Source organism: Castor canadensis, chromosome 17, assembly GCF_047511655.1.
Source record: "Castor canadensis chromosome 17, mCasCan1.hap1v2, whole genome shotgun sequence".
NCBI lineage: Eukaryota > Metazoa > Chordata > Mammalia > Rodentia > Castoridae > Castor > Castor canadensis.
The window spans coordinates 10,122,668-10,135,099 of NC_133402.1; the positions used below are offsets into that span (position 1 = coordinate 10,122,668).

At 49.9% G+C, this 12,432-nt stretch overlaps 1 protein-coding gene across 3 annotated transcripts in view; it reads left to right on the forward strand.

Moving 5' to 3' along the window:
• The window catches only part of Snx29 (sorting nexin 29), a 459,033-nt gene that overhangs the window by 425,712 nt on the left and 20,889 nt on the right, over positions 1–12,432 (forward strand). The gene's annotated exons all lie outside the window — the stretch shown is intronic.

The following is a 12,432-nucleotide window of genomic DNA, read 5'->3' on the forward strand; positions in this document are numbered from 1 at the left end:
TCCCTTCCAGTCACCTCTCCCTCCATATGCATTTGTGTGACAAAGCAGTGATCTGCAGAGGGAAGAGCATGCCTTGGGTGCTTTTCTGATAGTGGGGATAATGACCCACAGGCTGCTGTAAGGATGACGAAGAGGATGACTGGAATCGCTGGCTCACACTATTGCTGAGCACTTACTTTCTGGACAACTGCAGAAGGACTTTAAAAGGCCAGACACCAAGGAGTTGCAGGTGGTCTGACTCCCCAGTCCAGGTTCTGTCCCCTGCATCAGAACATTTAGCACCAAACCTGGGGTTGAGCGAGCCCTTACTAGACATATGCTCAGGGAAACAGGATGATTCCTACTACCCAGAGGTGATGGTGCTTGTGCATGGGCCCCAAGGCCTTCCTGGCTGGTGTGAAGTCCATTCTCCAAGGGTATTGCTGCAGATAGAACTGATTAAACCCCAGACTCCCCGTATGTTCCTTGAGGATGCTTCGTCTGGATGTCTGTGGTCAGCAATGGCCTGTGCACAGGTCCAGGACCTTTCCATCCTGAGCCTTACTGCCCTGAGGCAGGGTCAGCGAACTTTCCCTTCGAGGGGTCAGTAGTAGAGATTTCCTGCCTTGCAGGCCATGAGCTCAGTGGCAATGCTTGGATTTTGTTATGCACAAGCACAGCAATAGACAAGGCAGAAGTGAGCAGGGTGGGTGTGTTCTGGCCGAATTCTACCTGGGAAAACAGGAGACAAATGGGTTGGCCTGGATTGCTGTTCCCCCAGTGAATAGAGGGCTAGAGCGAAGGAGGCTTATCTATTTCTTAAATTCTTTGGCCCACAAGTGACACATTGTTTCTGCATTTGATAGGCAAGAACTCAGCTCAGAAATAGGCATCAGTGGCTTACGTCTATAATCCTATAGCTAGTTGGAAGTCTGAGATCTGGAGGATGGTGGTTTGAGGCTAGCTGTGTGTATGGAGGGTGTCCAAGAGACCCCATCTACATCAATAACTGGACACAGTGGTGTGTGCCACTCTCAGCAGGAGACTGAGATCAGGAGGATCATAGTCCTAGGCCAGCCTGGGCAAAAAAATTTGTGAGACTCCATCTCTACAGAGAAAAAAGCTGGAAGTAGTGGCACATGCCTGTTACCCCAACTACAGTGGGATTTGTCACATAGAAGGATTGTGGTCCAGGCCCACCTGGGCAAAAAACGAGACCCTATCTCCAAATTGACCAGAGGTAAAAAGAGCTGGAGGCATGGCTCAAGTGATAGAGCACCTGCCTAGCAAGCACAAACCTCAGTACTGCCAAAAAAAAAAAGAAAAAGAAAAAAGTTGGCTCAACCTCACCCAGATGCTAGAGGGCCCAGGTCTACCATCTCTGGCTGGACCACTGCTCTCCAGCAGCTTGTCACCCCTGGGAAAGAAATGGACTTCTCTATCCCATCCTGGAGGCATCTCCCATGCTATAGCAAGCACACCAAGTGTCCTCGTGCCTAGATTTAAAATGCAGTTGCCTCTTTCATTATAGATTAGATTTTCATAGATTTACCTGTATCCCACTCAGAAATAGAAGTTTTTTTCATAGACAGGCTCCTTGGACATTGGCTGACTGAGCAGCCTAGGTGTGCTGAGAGTGATCTCATGGGAGGTGGCCCAGGCTGCTCTCCCCAGCCCTCTTTCCTGAGACTGGTTCTAGGTATTGCTTTCTTAATTATTTTACTTATGGGAGTCTGGCACTGGTGCCCCCAGAGGGTCACAGTGGGTACATAGTGAATTCTGAAACCTGACGGGCCAGAATTTGACTTGGTACCCATCAGCTAATGGATGCTTGACCTTGGACAGGTGTTGTACCTCAGTGCCTCAATTCCCTCATCTTTAAAATGGGGTTACTAATAGTGTTTTTAATTGTCAATTATTTAATTAAAAGTTATCCAACAAAGTAGTATGAAAAATGTGCAAAAACCAGCCAAGTCCTAAGTGAACGCTCAGTCTGAGGCAGCTGTTCTCACCACCATCATCATCCCCACTACTATAAGCAGATGGAGAGAGGCCCTCCCCTCATCGCCCAGATGCAGCCCCTCATCTACAACACTTCTGGGAACCCCGCAGAACCTCCTTTGAAAGCCTCAGGAATGCCGTTTGATTCTCAGGGACTCAGGTGTAGGGGCCTGGGTCTCGTTCTCAACTTTCAGACTGATCTGTGCTTCCTAGCCTCATCTGTGCTGTGGAGTTGGTGGTCCCTGTTCTGCCACCCACAGGCCATTGGAGGCCATTGGAGAGGGTGGTGCATGTTGAGGGAGCATTGAGAGAAGCAAAAGGATGGGGAATGACACCCCCTGGTACCCCTACAGAGACAGACAAGAGGGACCCCATCCCCAAGTGACCCTGGGAACTGGGTCCACCTGCTGCTGCCCACCACCCAGAGCCACTCCAATGGCCACAGGCAAACTGCAGAGGTTACTGGAAAATAGAGTGGATGTGAGTAGGTCATGAGCACCAGCTCTCTGTCCCAACTCAGTGCCCAGCACTTCTACCCATAAAGAAGCGAAGACTCCATGTCAGGACATGTAAAGCTAGAGTGGTTCTTTACTTGACTCTGATTTTCTTTTTTTTTTTTTTTTTTTTCCATTTTTCTTTTATTATTCATATGTGCATACAAGGCTTGGTTCATTTCTCCCCCCTGCCCCCACCCCCTCCCTTACCACCCACTCCGCCCCCTCCCTCTCCCCCTCCTCAATACCCAGCAGAAACTATTTTGCCCTTATTTCTAATTTTGTTGTAGAGAGAGTATAAGCAATAATAGGAAGGAACAAGGGTTTTTGCTGGTTGAGATAAGGATAGCTATACAGGGCATTGACTCACATTGATTTCCTGTGCGTGGGTGTTACCTTCTAGGTTAATTCTTTTTGATCTAACCTTTTCTCTAGTTCCTGGTCCCCTTTTCCTATTGGCCTCAGTTGCTTTTAAGGTATCTGCTTTAGTTTCTCTGCATTAAGGGCAACAAATGCTAGCTAGTTTTTTAGGTGTCTTACCTATCCTCACCCCTCCCTTGTGTGCTCTCGCTTTTATCATTGACTCTGATTTTCTTTTTACTTTCCTTCTTAAGGGAAAATTCCAGAGAGTATGTCCTGGCTAGATAATGTTCCCAGGTAGAACTTTAAAATAATCCCTTTATCCCTTCTTCATCTGATCCATTTACTGTGTTAAACTCAATTGTCCTGAAAGACAAGGTGTCTTTCCAGTGTTCAGCATGTGGCCGGGCCCATGGTGGCTGCTCAGTCAAGCTTCTTTAATTGAACGGGATTTTTGTAGATTCCTCTGTATCAGCAGAGGGACAGTGTGGGGCCTGGATTCAGATTCTAGCTCTGACAGTGATCATGGGCAAGTTCTTACATGTTCCTGCATCTCAGCATCCTCATTTGCACAGGGAGTTCCCTGCCACCTTGAGAAGAATACAGTTGAAGATTAAGTGGCCATATTGTGCATGTGGCTCCTGGTGGGTGTGGCGGGTGTTCAGACTGTGGCTGGAGTCCAGAGAAAGGGCACTCTCTCTCTAGTACGTCCCCAGCCCTACTCAGGGTACCCGGATTGTTTCTGTGGATTTGTGCTTGGCCTTGGGGAGTAGAGGACGGCTACCTCAGCAGCACAGCTTGATGAGCTGTGATGCTGGGGTGGAACCAATCTTGCAGAGCTCTGTTTTGATGACCTATTGATTTCTTGTGTTACTTCTAGAAGGCCTGCAGATGTATTTTGCTTGGTCTGCACCATGATATCTAGCATTTGAATTAGCTGTCAGTTGATCTTAGAATTGAAAGATTTCACCTAATAATCCCGATTTGCAGCTTCCCTTGAAAAGCAAGGAAAGCTGGCCTGCAGGTGCTGCCTCTCACGACAGTGACCTGCTGAGCATTCCACATCTGTCACCAGCACTCCCATCACTCTCTCTGTCTTACAACTGACATCTTTACTCTGCCATCTGACCCCTGGAGCTTGCCATCCACTACAGTGGTGCTGTTATGGGCATGGTGGGTGTCACCACTGGATTCTTTTCTCTCCCCTTGCTCCAGGGAGGGTGCAGCTACCTTGCCACCTTCTCCTTGACTGGCTATTCCTCTCCAGCCATGACCAACTTCAAAGGAGACTTCTGGAGGTTTGAGGGTGAGCAGGATGGAAGGAGGATGGGCCCTGGTATCAGTTCTCATCCTGGCTTTGCCGCTCCTCAGCTGTGTGGCTTGGCCACAACACTCAGTTTCTTTGTGCTCCAAGAAACATAGTTGGTGTTAGAGACCTAGTCACAAGGTTCCCAACACAGTTCCCTGCACTCAGTCACTCTGCCAGTGTTAACATTTTTGTCTCCATTGTACTGCTGTTTGCCCACCCAGCGATCTCAGCCTGTGGCCTCTGCAGTGAGTTTACACGATCATGGGGGCTACAACTAAGACAGTCAGAGATGGTCCCACGTGATGCCAGCGCCACTGACAAGAAAACCTCTGAGCATCTCAAACCCAAACGTCGTATGGCCATGGCACCCAGTAGGCTGGGAAATGGCTCAGGGCGTTGTGAGGGAACGCGCTCATCCCAAGTGAGGGAATGGCAGCGTGCGTGACATCTGTGAGCCATCAGTCACTATGTGATCTGGAGCCATATGGCCAGAACCATTGCTTAGAAGGTTGGGTTTGGGAGGGGAAGAGGCCTGAAAATGCTTCCCCTCAGGAAGACTGGGTCACGAAACATCAGGGAGCATTATGAATTCCAGTCTTGGCCCCTAGAGACCTTGGACTTGGGAACTGTTCCAGGGCAGGGCATTCCAGAAGCCAGCATCCTGCTTGGATGTCCAGGTTATCATGGAGGAGGTCCCAGTAGTAACCAACTGTGGTTACTGCTCTTTGTAGCTCAGGTACAAAAGTAGTCAGGGCCATTCCTGAGCTCCAGTCACTCTGTCCTCTGAGGCCCTGTGTGCCTTATCTCTTCTCCCATCAGCCTCCTGGTCTCCTCCAGACCCAGGCAGCTGCTCAGGTGGGTTTGTTTCTGCGGAGCTGTGCGTTCCTTTGAGAACGGGTCTCATTGTTGGGTATAGCTGTAGTTTCTCCATGACCTCATTCTTTATTTCCCCTCAGTAGCCTGTTGAGGCACCGGCCCATGGCCGCGCATACTTACACTTTGATTCGGTGACTTGAGTTTTTGGGTGCACATTGCCACATCTCACTCACCCTGTCCCCCACTGAGGCCACCAAATGGCTCCGTCCAGTCCAGAACAGCCCTGCAGTGACACTCCTTTTATATGACTCTACAGTCCAGTTTGAGAGTCTCTCTGGGGTAGATACTCTGAGCAAAATGGCTGGACCATGTAGTCTACCTTATTTAATTTGACCAAAAATTGAAAAAACTTGAATTTTGGAAGTTTTGAAAACATAATTTCAAGTTATAGTTTCTTTTTTGTTTGTTTGTTTTTTCCTCGTGTTTCTGGTGTTTGAACTCAAGGCTTTGCACTTCCAAAGCAGGTACTCTACCCCTTGAGCCACACCCTCCAGCCCAGTTATGGTTGCTTTTAAAACAGAAATTTATTGTGCATTGAGTGTCTTTCCTATGCTGAGAACAGCCCTCGTTTTTGCGTTACAAGCATTATCTCATTTGATCACACGGTGATCCTTAGAGACAGACATTTTTAACACCTCCTTTGCACAGGTGAAGAAAGTGAGGTCCAGAGAGGTGGAGACAGCTGCTCAGTTTCTTCACCTCTGAGCCCTGGCTGCTGGGAACTCATGGAAAGTGTGGAGGTGTGCCCCATTAAATCTCAGGTCTAAAGTGTTGGCTTTATGTGACTTGTGGTTTGTATTTTGTTTGACCCACATGCTCTTTTTTTTTAATTAATTTTCAGCATTTTAAATCAGATCTCACATAAAAATCCCAGTAGCAGCTGCTCCTTTCCTGCTGGCCGTGTTCACCCAGGCCCTTCAGTTGCCTGTGTTACCCACTGGCCATGTTCCCACTGAGATTTGCCAGTCCTAGAAGACACATATTTGTACATAGACAGTGTCTGTCACTGTCTCTGAATATGGGCCAGCCATCCCCACCTCTCCCCACCCTATAGTCTAGACTCACTTGGCTGTCAAAGCAGTAATAGATAAATGGGTGTCAGTTGTACTGAAGCCTGTCACCTTCCTGCTGTGGGAGTCCTGCTGGAGGCCCAGCCTGGGCCAGACAGTGTGGGGGTAGAAGAGACATTGCAGGCCAGCTCTGCCCGCAGTGGGCCAGGTCTTTGTATCCCACTTACCCTAAGCAGAAAAGGCTGCTCTGAAGCCTGTGTCATCCAGCCTCCCACAGGCTGGGGTTTCTGTTCATAGGAAGATGAGGGTTCATCCAACCCCAATACTACAGCTACACCAAGATGGTAGTGGTATGCCTCCTCACCAGGATGCACAAGGGCCAAGACCAGAGCCTGTGCTGCTTGAAAGCTCCACGTCTTAGCCACTACCATGACTGTCATTCATGTCCTTGTTCCTCTGTCCCAGGCTGGTGTTTCTTCCCATTCACAAGCCAATAGCTGCAGTTTGACTTCACAGTGGGAGAGAGGGGCCAAGGATGGAGAGAAAATAAGAAGGGGAAGATACCAAGTGCCTTAAAGTTATTAAAGAACTCCTGGACCCAAATGATACAAAGGGCAGCACGGGGACGGAGCAGGACGGTGCAATGACTGGGAGTGTGTGCCTTCTCTCGTCTCTAAAGGAGGTTCCTGCTGCCAAGGGCCAGATTGTTGGGATAATGGCATTTTGGGTTGTGAGGTCTTTGTGATGCTGCTCTTGGGGAGTATCAAGCCATTATCCATGTCCTTCACACACCAGCAACGTGCATGTGCTTGGGGGCTGGGTGGTAGTGTCCATGTGCTAGAGAAGCCCTAAAACTGACAGGAATAATTTGTAGTAAGAATACTTAGGGGGTCCTTTCTTCTTGCTTCAGTTAGTCACAACACCTTGAATGAAAGGTGGGATGTGGTCTCTGTCAAAGGTCCCAAGCTGTCTGCATAGCAAGGAAGCTGAGAAATCCTTTGACTCACCCACTCCCTTTGCAAGTGAGGAAACTGAGGCCCAGAGAGGACCTGACCTTCCCAGGACAGGCATGGGGGTGGAGTTTCCTCAACTGCACCACACCACAGGTAGCCTCGGACAATGAGCAAGAAAAGCAGTGAGACATATTTCTATTCTGTGCTTAAAATGAAGGGATTGGTTTCTTGTGGTTTCAGCTCATCACTAGAAACATCTACAGACAAGGTCTCCATACCCATCTGCTTATAGGTTTGGACATGCTTCCCTCTGGAGTTCATGCCAACCACATCCCAGGAACAGGCAGCGGGGACGTGAATAAGTCTCCTCCCAGAACCAGCCAGGACTGCAAAACAAGTCCATAGAAAAATGCAGATTGAGGAAGCTACATCAGGGCTCCAAAAAGGAAACCCCATGCTAGTTGAGCAAAGGCTACTTCTTAGAGTTAAGTGGGTAAGATTACGTGGCAATGTCTCTTTCCATATGCCTCCTTCCTTCATCCCTGTCTTTTCTCCACCGACTGCCCTCCTCCCCCTCTCAGGTGACTTCTGGGTGACCCAGGAGTCTCCCTAGAACTGCAAACAGAGTTAGGTGCCATGTGACTTTCCCAGTGAGAGTTCACAGCATCACTGGGGGACTCCCAAATCCCAGCAGAATGCGTAAGTGTGTCCTCTAGAGGGAGACGTGAGATAGCCTGGGTTCAGCTTCCACATCTCTCAGCTAATTCCCTTGCTTCTCTGTGCCTCAGTTTGCCTGTCTGTCAAATGGGAGTAGAGCAGTCCTAACCTTCAAGGGTCCTGACATGCAGATTAATCAGTAAAGAGTCTATTTATGAATACTTATTTGCACTTAACTGGATGCCAGGTACTGTTACCAGGGATAGATATTGTTACTGCTGTGCAGAGAAGGAAAGGAGTAGGGAGCAATGACAGTGCTCTTTCAGCAGAGTGGCAGGAAGACCTCTAGAGAAGGGACATTTGAGCAGTCATGTGAAGAAAATGAACAAAAGTGAGTCAGGTGCCATCTGTAGGAAAAGCTTTCCAGATGAGCTGAGCAAGTGCAAAGGCCCTGGGGCAGCAGTATGCTTGGCATGTTCCAGGAGGTCTGGTTGACTCAAGACAGTGAGTGGGGAGGAGAGGATGGGAAGAGTCAGATCAGGCCTCTTGGTGCCATGTGAGGTCTGGGGGTTCTGTGCTGAGTGGGGTGGGAAACGGTCTGGAGGCTCATCAGCTACTCGATGGTAGCTGTAACCATCACTGAGGGTTGTCTGTGTGGCCCAGCCTTGTGCCAGGCACTGCAGATGGGCACAGCATGAAGTAGGCCCTGGGGACCATGCAGCGGATGGAGAGGATGCAATGTCTGTAAATAGACGAGGCCAAACTACAACTGATCAGGGCTCCATGGTACAGTGAACAGCCAGCTTCCGCCCCCAAGGACTTGAGTGGCATCGTGTTAAACACTGAAGATTGAGGTTGGGGCCAGAGCTTCTCCTGGGGAGTGAAAGTGCCCAGAGAGAAGAGGCTGCAGAGGCTGGCTGAGCTGAGGCCTTCAGTACTGGGCTGGGGCACTTGGAATGGTCCTGAAGGTGGAGGAGCCACTGGAAGTCTCTGCAGGAGGTGAAGAAGGTCAGAGGACCCTGAGCTGTCTGCTGCCTTATGCTGTGTACCTGCATCCTGAGGTCCAGGGGATTATAGGCAGGGCCAGTGGGGCTCACCCTCCCCTCACATGGAGATTTGCAGGCAGTACTCGTGTAGGCAGTGTGGCCTGGCTGCCTGGGTTTGAATCCTAGTTGTACTTCTTTACAAGCTCTCTCTGTGCCTCAGTTTCCTCAGCTCTAAAATGGGGACAATTATTCTTGCCTCGCAGGCTTCCCTGGTTCCTTCAGGACTGGCTTCTTAAGTTAGTGGGTCTGCTTGGAGGAGGAGAGTCTCGCCAGGGTGAACTCAGAGATGCATCCTGGCCCGCCTGTAAAGTTCCTCCCAATAGAGCCCTCAGCCCCTCTCGCCTCTGCCCCACATTGCTGTGCTCCAGCTGGTGACCACCCAGGAAGAAAGCTCATTAAACCAGTAAAGATCTCTCCAACAGACCACATACCCAGCTGGCCCGGCCCAGCTGTGAGCTTCAGGAGCCCAGGCCCTGGGCAAACACTGGGACAGTTTCTTTCTCTACGTTCACAATTTTATTAGTTCCATAAGCTTCTTCTCAGGAGAGACTTCTTCATACAGCTTTGCTAAAATCCCCGAGTCAGGTATATGAAAGGGGCTTATGGTGTTTGGGGAGCAGCTACAAGAGTCCATCATGCCCAGCTATTCATTGCTCCCAGATGTCTCCATGGAAAGTTTTTGAAGTGACTATAACAGGAGTCTCTCGCCTCAGTTTCCCAATTAGTGATTGCATAGTGGTCTCCCTGGAAACAAGACTCAGCCCTCTGCATTGTGAGCCTGAGCATTAGGCTGTACTAAAGCAGAGTTCCCTGGTTTGTGTGCATTTGTCTTGTGGCAAGGTACCTTCCCTGCAGGCCAGGATGGCAGGATCAGGCAGTATTAGATGAGCTGCATCCCCATCTCCCCACTGGCTAACACTTGAACCAGGAAAGGCAGATTTTCAGTACTTCAGGAACAAAATAGACTAGCCTTTTAAAACTGAAGCCTCAGAATTGTTCTCAGTCTCATAGAAGGGAATGCTGATTATCACTGTCTTGCTTCAAACACCTGTCACCCGATGGTGGAGTCCAGCTGCTCTAACGTGACCTCCCAGACTTGCCCTGGCTTTCCACCTTCAGTTTCCCTCTGGTGCCTCTCTGCTTGCAAGTCCTGTGATTCTGCAGAACTGCAGCCGTTGGCACACCTTTCCCTCCCTGTTTTACAGCAGAGCAGGCGAGAGCTCAGCATCAGTCCATCCACCCGTGAGCAGTTGTGTGCCTTGAGCACTGGGTACAACTCAGCTTCTGCCTCTGTGGAGGGGACACTAGGAGCCCCTCCTTCAGTGGGCTGAAATCAAACCAAGTGCTGGGGTGCTTAGCTGGGGCCTGGCAGAGGACATGCTTGCTAGGTGTTCACAGTCACAACTGCTCCTCTCACTGCCACCATCACCACTGAGAGTGGGGAGGCAACGGTTGTGTCGCACAGCCCTGTGTTGAGTGCATCCACATGCTCCCACAGCAGGCCTGAAGGCACCTGATGAGGCATGCATCATAGCTCTGTCACACTGCTTTGTGAGGATCTCTTGGTCCATCCTTTCCAGATGGCTGTCAACTCATCCAAAACAGGATTCAGTCTCCTTTTTTCCTTACAGTGTGTGGTTCACAGTGATCCCAAAGAGTATCTGGTGGATGAAGGAATGAGCTGATGCATCCCTGGATGGCTGAGTGATGGGTGAAAGATTCCCACCCACTAGCAAGTCCCACCTGACCATCAGGACTGAACTAGAACTTGCCCATCCTCTTTGCCCACCTCCCTGGCCTCCAGCCTGGCTATGCCAGCAGCATGCACTCCCTAGAGGACCACGGATCTCCCACAGCTCTCCTCCCAGTTTCCTTTTTCCTATGCTTTAGGTCTCCCTTCAAAGTCAGCCCTCCCAGGTGACTTCTTTCCTTGTCACCCAGGCCCAGGCCGTCTGCCCTCATGCGTATCGTTGAGTCCTCACATACCTGCCTGTTGGTTCTACCAGCTCTGAGTTCATTGAGAGCAGAGACGTATTTGTCAGGGTACGTTCCTTCAAGTCATGGTGCCTGTGATGTGGTTAGTTCATAGTCATTGGGTTCCAAGTGGAAACCAGTGTAGTCTACACAAGGGCCGGTAACCAGCACAGAGAGCACAGAGCGTAAATCTGTAACTCACTGGCTTACAGTGAGCTAATTTCTCATTCATGTTATGATCCTGTGCAGATTAGGTGGCTCCAATGACTGTCCTCTCTTCCTGTGGTTCTGCCATCCCCACGTGTGGCCTCCACTCTCCTGCAGGGTCTTTCTTTTGTCTGCTGAGCGTGTGTGGACATGGCTGGCCTCACTCCATCACTTCACATTGGCCAGAACCTGGCCCATAGCTGCCATCCAACTCAGGGTATGCTGGGAAGCCTTTGTTCCTCTTGCTTAGAAAGCAGAACTGGGTCAGTGGGCAAGGGTCCTGTCTTATGACCAGACCTCAGCGCTGGGTTCTTGGGATTCTGTCGGCATTTTGGAACTCTGTAGCCAGGGACAAGGTGTAAGAGCAGCTGGCTTTGAAACAACTACTTCTCAGCGGGGGCCAGCTGTCTGCTCCTCCTGATGGGCTGGCCTTCTGCTGATTACATAAGATGCTAGCTCTTCCTTGCATAAAAACATAAAGGAACTCTAGAGAGGCAGCCACTCTTATCCTTCTACAGCTCACATGCAGGACAGCTCTGAGGACAGTACCTATAGAGAGTGGGAAGAACCTAGAGGAGGCACAGGTGTCAGAGCAACCCAGAGACAAAGTGTGGGAAAGTACAGTGGGCAGGACCTGAACATGGGTTCCAGGAGCCTTGCTCTCAACATTCTGCCATCTTTAAAATATGAACTCTTAATTCAATGGTATCTATTTTCGCGAAGCTCAAAATAAAATTAACCTTTTCTGGAGGGAAAAAATACTCCCATTAAAATAATCCTGATTGTTCTTTTTTGAAGCGGAGTCTAACTCCCAGAGCTCTCTATTAATAGTTCTAAGCCATAATTGACAACAGTATTATGACAGGAACGCCCCACAAAATGACAGCAGGACCACGGGCAGTGCAGACTCATTAAGCAGCCACCAGAATCTGGCAGGTCCTGTGCACTGGGCCAGTATCCAGCACATCACTTCCAATCTGAGTGTTGGCTGCTGCCCCAGGAGCCCAACCAGAAAACTCACAGATACCTCAGGCCCTTTCAGAGCCCACCCTGCATGCACTGATCCTGGGTCCCCATGTAACCTAAGAGTCTCTGAAGGAGACACATTGCAGAGGCTTTTGTGAGCTGTGTGTGTATTTAGATGTGCACATTGGGATGTGGGCAGAGTTCACAGGAGCCACTGACAAATTCCAAGCAGGAGAGTGGCAGGGTAGATTTTTGAAAGCTCTCTCTGCCAAGGTTGCCTATGGCCTGTTTCCCCCCATGGCTCAGCTTCTGCATGCGTTTCAGGCTATAGCCACCTGCTTACTCCATTGGCTCTTTCTGTGCATGGTGGGTTTCCTGCTAACAAGTGATCTTAAGCCCTTGGGGCCTTGCAGCCCAGCTACATGGGCCTTCCCTAGCCAGGCTGCTACCTGTGGGCCTCCTTTGTAGTGTTCCTTTACTTCACTTCCTGTGTGGACTTCCTCCTGGATGAGCCTCTGGTCCAGTGGTCACCTGCAGCAGCATGCTTGGATTGAAAGCCTTTCTCCATCCCTCCTGAAAACATGATGCTTCTCCCAAGAC